At 40.6% G+C, this 7,650-nt stretch overlaps 1 pseudogene; it reads left to right on the plus strand.

Annotated features, from left to right (window-relative positions):
- The first annotated feature begins 485 nt into the window (after nt 1-485).
- On the plus strand, nt 486-7,234 carry LOC146608968 (cytochrome P450 4F3-like; annotated as a pseudogene).
- The last annotated feature ends 416 nt before the right edge of the window (nt 7,235-7,650 follow it).

Below are 7,650 nucleotides of genomic sequence, written 5' to 3' on the forward strand. Positions count from 1 at the left end.
GGAGATGTTACTGTATTAAATCAGAAAGTACCGATAATTAATCTCCACAATGAAAATAAAATCAGAATTCTCCAAAATACTGCGACAACACTACTTTTGGTACAGCAGTTCTTGCATAGTATTTTACCTTTTTATAGCCATCATGACTTCTGTTTTTATATTTAGTCACTTATTTCTTTTTTTATACAGTTATCATTTTAAATTACCATGTGCAGTAGCCATATTGTTCAGACTACATGTTATTATTATCGTTGGGGGGATTGCAAGAGTGAAATAGTTTGTAGAGTTATATTAAAATGTGACAAGACTAATGGAATACTATGTACATTTCATAACTTAGAACTAGAGCTTTTAGTATTTTAGTATTTATAATTAAGTGTGTGTGAGTGGGGGGTGGAGCAATTTGCCCCTATAAGTACAACCAACAGAGCAGGGCCAGTAGTGAGAAACTTGAACGTCTGGATGCTAATTGCTCTGTCTCAGCGATGGCTCTCCTGCACAGTGTCCTCTCTCTGATCCTCAGCTGGACAGGTCTCTGTTCAGTCCTGTACATTTTCAGTACTGGACTGGTTGCTGTGGTTGCACTTTGGACTGCGAGGCTGCTGCTGCGTCACACCTGGTACTCTCACAGGTTGTCCTGTTTCAGCAAACCACAGACACGTTCATGGCTGTTGGGCCATCTTGGGAAGGTACGACACACAGACATCCTCCTTTTTTATGAACTATTTTAAATATTTGTAATCTCTACATGATGCAGCTATAGGGTTCACAGTTAAACAGAATGTACTTTTTGTTGCTATGTTACTATTTCTCTTTGATTGCTATAATCAGCACCAATCTTTAAGTCTTGTTTTGTGATAAAACATAGATGCAGAGCACAGAAGAAGGCCTCCAGCGGTTGGATGACCTAGTGCAGACATACAAACACTCCTGCTGCTGGTTCCTTGGTCCTTTCTACCATCTGGTCAGACTCTTTCACCCTGACTACGTCAAACCTCTGCTTATAAAACACCAACAGTCAGTCTGAAGCTAAGCTTTTGGTGTTTGCTTACATTGTTCATCATTTACTTCCTTCAGTCAGCATCACAGTGAAAGATGAATTAATTTCTCACCACCTGCGCCCCTTCTGGGTGAGTGAAATATTTTAGTTTTCCTCATATGTTGCAGAGTTTACTGGAATTAAATCTTTCCCAGTATTGATTTTGTTCTAAAAGCCAAACGACAGTGCTCCTAACTACAAGTCTTTTTTTTTGGTTTCAGGACACAGTCTGTTGATCAGTAATGGAGTGGTGTGGTCCCACAAGACACGACTGCTCACTCCAGCTTTCCATTTTGATATATTGAAGAGCTACATTGCTGTATTTAACTCATCTAAAATCATGCATGTAAGATACACACAATCACGCATGCAGTAATGCACACAAAGCTGATCGCATGACAGTTTGAGTTTATCCCTCAGCTCATCGTCATACCTCCAAGCGGGCAATGTGGACAACCAAGTTTGTGAATGCGATAACTTGAGACGTAGGCTACATGGAGTTTTGAAATCGATACCATAGGTGCATCTACTAAAAAGCTCAGACAAGTTCGATTCTCAGTGACCTCGGCCTCAAAGTAAAGGGTCACAGGTCAAGTTTTCTGAAAATGTTAAATTAAGTCACATCGGGTTATGAAGTTGATAGGATTAGTGTATACAAGGGTACCACCGGTCGCAAACAAGACAAGCAAACATTGTTAAAACTGGTACAACCATCAGAAAAATACGTTTTTCAGTTATTTTCAGATTCTAAATTAGTCATTCAGGTTTTAATTGCAGTAAGAGGACACTGAACACAGTAACAGCCACCTTAAGATGCTTTACTGTTAGTTAAACAACTTACAGTATTGGAAAAAAAACAGCAGTAATCAAGTGAACTGCTATGAGCAAGCACATTCTGGTGGTCGGAAGGAAAAAGTTACATTTAGCAGGAAGAAACCTTCAGCAGAATAAGACTCATCAATGTGATGCCTGTTATTCATATTTCTTTTGGTGAAGAGTAACACACCCTCTACAAAACTACTACATCATTTTCTGTAGTGATTTCCAGAATTGTCCAGCAGTCTGACAGCATAACTAATAGACTAATACGTATTTTATTCATTCGTTTTTATTTATTCTCAGTTTTAAAAAAAATTCCTTAAATTATCGAGGAGGCTGAACACAGGCAAACGCACAGTCAACAGCTACACTGACTGCACAGAACTTGGGTGATCTTTAAAATTCATGTGTACAACATAAGTTACCATATTTGAGATCAAATCATAGTGTTCACTGTTTGTCCAATAACATCTTAAACCGATCCTGAACAGTTCAGCTGCTTTAAGTTGAAGACTTGGACTGCATGAATCACCCCCCAAATGTGATTTTCTTGCCTTGCTTATGCTGATATCTTTATCCTGTTAATCCGTCCTTGTTTCTGTTTTCAGGACAAGTGGTGTCGACTTGTAGCAGAAGGCAAAACTAATCTGGAGATGTGAGTACGTATCAGCCATAGTGGAGCTCAGTGACCTTGTAACACATCGGCGAGTAACACATCCAGTCCCAGTTTTCACCACTGGGACTGGATTTACTGGAAGACTCAGCAGGGGAAACGATTCAAACAAGCCTTAAACACTGCACACAGGTAATAATCTGACCTTCTGGCATTTCTGTAGCTGAGTTACACGAGTTACATAGGAGGCTGCAAGTGTGATGACGCACTGTTACTGTCAAATGGTGCAGATGCAAATATAACTATCATATTTGTTGCTTATGTGCTTTTTTGTATTAATTGCTGTTGAAATCTAATGTTATGGATTGCTCTAGATATATACTTAACCATATGATGCTGTAAAAGTCTTTAAAAGTATTGTAGTATAGTACTATAATAACCTGTAGCAGTGTCTAATTTATTGTTTTACTTCAGAGTACTGTAAATGCAATCTTGTAGCTAACAAAGGTAAGGCAGAAAGACTATAAGCTGTATTTTTTTTTCTGCTGCTATCTTTTACAGAAGGGGTCAGGCAGTAAGTTTTGCAACATGCACAGAAACAGGAACTTCCAGTCGGCATCAGTGTTGGTCAAGTTACTTGAAAAAAGTAATCAGTAACGAATTACTGATTACTTCCCCAAAAAAGTAATCCTGTTACTTTACTGATTACTTATTTTCAAAAATAATTAATTACTTAGTTACTTAGTTACTTTTTAAAAACACGATTTACAACCTGAAGAGGTGATAAAGCGATAGATCTTTCAGCCCAATTCTACTTTTTCTACATAATCCATCATACAAAATGTAATCAAATGGAAAAGTCTCTTTTTTTAACTTGTTTTATTAGTTTTAATCTTTTAACTTTATGCATCAAGCAAAAATTTAATTATATGCAACATTCTCTGACTGGAAGAAATTAGTTTAACATTTAAATCTATTTTCTACACATTTTCTACACATTCCAGCACATAAAATAAAAAAAAAATTGTGTTTACACTCACTCTTTCAAATAGATGCAAGTAAAACACAGCAGAAAATAAAGTCAGACTCAGCGGTCCTGTTGCTCTATTTTCACCTGTAAAGCAGGACTGGGGTAGGCGGAGGGTTACCCTGGTGCAGGTGTGCCGCGGTCAGTGGAAGAATCTGAGTTTCTCTGTGAATTTCCCATCACGTCGTAGCTACTCGGTGCTTGCTCTGAAGTTTAGGGTTTTTTTTTTTTTTCACTGTAAAAAGAAGTTTTCTTCCCACGCACAGCGGACACTAATGTTTTTGTCACTTTTTATGGAATCAAACTCAAAGTAAGGTCAGTACTTCCACGCTTTAAACGCTGCACACTCATACTCTCCCACAATCGATATATGATCCACTGTTGATCTGCACACAGCTGTTGTCACTAACGGCGCGCTTGCTTACGTCACTGTATTCTCGCAAAAAATCACGGTTTTAGTAACGCAGTAATGCAGCGTTCCTACGGGAAAGTAACGGTAATCTAATTACCGTTTTTGCAATAGTAATCCCTTACTTTACTCATTACTTGAAAAAAGTAATCAGATTACAGTAACGCATTACTGCCCATCTCTGGTTGGCATCTATGGCATTTTACGCTACCATGAAGCATGTTCAACACAGCCTTTCTCTGGTTTTTATCAATATGCATCAATTAAGAGGAGAGAATGATGCTGCAGAAGGTTTTCAAAATCACACAGAGAGAAAAAAAAAGAATATTATCTCAAGCTATATTTAGCTTACTTACTTTCTACACTTTTAGTGCTGCTGTTTATTTCTAACATTCTAACATTCGGGTGGCTGTAGCTCAGGTGGCAGAGCAGGTCAGCCACTAATCAGAAGGTCGGTGGTTCGATCCCAGGCTGCCTCCTGGCTGCATGCCAAATATCCTTGGGCAAGATACCAACCCCATGTTTGCCTACTGGTGGTGGTCAGAGGGCCCGGTGGTGCCAGTGTCCGGCAGCCTCGCCTCTGTCAGTGCGCCCCAGGGCAGCTGTGGCTACAATGTAGCTGCCATCACCAGTGTGTGAATGACTGAATGTAGTGTAAAGTGCTTTGGGGTCCTTAAGGACTGAGTAAAGCGCTATACAAATGCAGGCCATTTACCATTTAAACATTAAATGGTACTTAGTGTACCCCATTTTTATGCTCCTGATCCCCAAGTATCCCCAAAAGGATCCTGTCCTATCCAACTACCAGCCAATAACCTGCCCCAGTACCACATGAAAGCTCCTGTAGGGCATCATAGCGGCTAAGATGAACAGACACGTGGTTCAATACCTGATTGGGGAACAGAAAGGAATTGGCAAGAACACCAGAGGGGGAAAACTCAAGCTACTTTTAGATAGAGCAGTCACACAAGGACTGCAAGACCAGGCTCACCAGCCTATGCACAGCCAGGATTACTACAAGAAAGTCTACGACTTATTGCCCCACACATGGATTCATCCTGGAATTCCTAGAATTATACTAGATCAACATGACCCTAAAACTTGATGTGGCATACAACACTAGAGACCAACTTCAAGCCAATACCACATGCCACCATCAAGTGTAGGATCTACCAAGGAGACGCTCTTTAGCCACTGCTGATCTGCAAAGGCCTAAATCCCCTCAGTGAGATCATTAACAAGATTGGCTACAGATACCGACTATGGAATGGAGAAATCGTCAGGATCACACCACCAGAAGGCAACATTGCCAACATTGAGGACACGCCTCCAAGGGTGGTTGAGAATGACAAAGCTAAGATCCTGTGGGGCTTCCAGATTCAGACAGACACACTAGTGATGGCTAACCAACCAGACACAGTAGTGAAGGACAAGCTGAGGAAGAATGCCGTAGTGATAGATGTAGCTATACCAGGTGATAGCAACATCAGGAAAAAGGAACACGAGAAGCTTGAGAAATACGAAGTGTGAGAGAAGAACTTGAAAAGATATGGAGGGTGAAGGTAACAGTAATCCCAGTGGTAATCGGCGCATTTGGTGCAATGACCCCCAAGCTAGATGAGTGGCTCCAGCAGATCCCAGAAACAACATCCGAGATCACCATCCATCTCTGTCCAGAAGAGCGCAGTCGTAGGAACAGCAAAGATACTGCGCAGGACCCTGAAGCTCCCAGGCCTCTGGTAGATGACCTGAGCTTGAAGGATAAAGAACCCTCGCAGGGGCTAGTGGGGAATTTTATAGTGGGAAATTACATTACAAAATTACAAGTGAAAGGGAGTAGGTCTCAGTGAGTCAATAGTTAAAAGTTGATGCAAAAAGTGTGGTGAAGAAGGACATTTTAAATGCATTTTGTTCATGAGACTGTATCACTATTACAGATAAATATTATTACTAAATGTTTGTGCGTTGAAGGATGAAAATGGGAAAGGCCTGACAGATGAGGAGATACAGGCTGAGGCCAACACTTTCATGTTTGCAGGTGAGATGTTACTCTAACAGCGACCTCTGTGGTCTTATGTGAAAATCACACCATAATGGTAACAGCTGCTAGCTGCTACACTGTAGGATGAGTAATGTCTTTTTAAAGCTGCAGTTGCCATTAAAATGTCCTCACACTTTGCAAATCTTCCTTCTTCTTCTGCAGGTCATGACACAACAGCCAGTGCCATCTGCTGGACGCTGTATAATTTAGCACGCCATGAACACTTTCAGGAAAAATGCAGACAGGAAGTGATGGACCTGATAGAGGGACGAGATGGACAAGAAATCCAGTGGTCAGAAAATACAAATGCCAGCAACATTATTGGTAGTTTCAGATGTTTACATGTGAATATTATCTCAGTGCCCTGACATGACTTGATCTTAAGGGAGGATCTGTCCAACCTTCCCTTCACCACCATGTGCATCAAAGAGAGCCTCAGACTCCACTCTTCTGTGCCGGGTGTAACACGGAGGTACACCCAGGACATGGTGCTGCCAGGAAATCGCACAGTCCCAGCGGGTGAGGGGGGAAACTCTCTTTCAAGATTTTCAAATAGACTTAGGAGATTCAAGAGCTGTGTCTTGTCCTGGTTCACACTCTAATCATATTCTGCACTTTATTTGTGAGGCACTAATTTAAGAGATCCAATTTAAGGAGAGTTGATCACATTTGATGTCAAGTTAAGCAAACTCAAAGTTTTTGATCAGAAATGTTGGTGACCAATAAAGACTGAAGTTGTAAACCTACTAATTTTTGTAACACAGGTACAATCTGCCTGGTCAGCATTTATGGAACACACCATAATCCCACTGTCTGGACAAATGCACATTTAAGCACATATACAATATAACACTAATTCCTGCTACAAATCTATTGTGTTTAATCTATTAAACACGATTTGCTCTCTACCAAGGAATTTGATCCCCTCCGTTTTGACCCGAGCAACAAAAAGAGCCAAGCTTCTCATGCCTTCATCCCCTATCCTCAGGCTCCAGGTTCAGTTTCAGCATTCAGCCTTAATCTCAATAACACAAATAGGAAATGTGTTGGTAACAAATTAACAGGTATCTCTGTACAGGAACTGCATTGGTCCGAAATTCGCCATGGCGGAGCTTCGAGTTGTTGTAGCGCTGACCCTGCTCAGGTTTCGACTGACCCCAGGGTTGAACCCTGAACTCGGGAGCAGCTCGGGGAGAGTTCGCCGTCTTCCCCAAATCGCCCTGCGTGCAGAGGGAGGCCTGTGGCTGCAGCTGGAGCCTCTTAACAGAGTCACACAAAAGGAGTAGTCAGAGGAATGAGTTACTAAAATAATATTGTAACTGCATTTAAGAGTTAAAAAAAGATCAGCCAGATCTTAAAAGGTAAAATGTTATTATGAGTCTTAATGTTAATGGAATTACCTTTTAAAAAACATATTATGTTATTGTAATTACAATTATCCTTTTAATTACAGATGTTATCAAATGCAACCAGATTGATCAAAGATTCCATATAAAATCATGTGTAATAAGTGGATATAAACAATGTTACATTTAATATTAGCTTAGCTTTGCCTGTGCCACAAACACTTGCTTCTCTAAGGTCCACCTGTTGATCCTCCTGAAGCTGTGCATGTCTGCAGCTACCAGAAAGTCTTGTTAGAAGCTGCTGATTGATTATTTATTTATGAAGTCCCCTTGTATTTTTCACCATACTGGGAATG

The sequence above is a fragment of the Diplotaxodon limnothrissa genome, linkage group LG23, assembly GCF_057381915.1.
Source record: "Diplotaxodon limnothrissa isolate DT_005_m linkage group LG23, D_limnothrissa_male_GT1.1, whole genome shotgun sequence".
NCBI lineage: Eukaryota > Metazoa > Chordata > Actinopteri > Cichliformes > Cichlidae > Diplotaxodon > Diplotaxodon limnothrissa.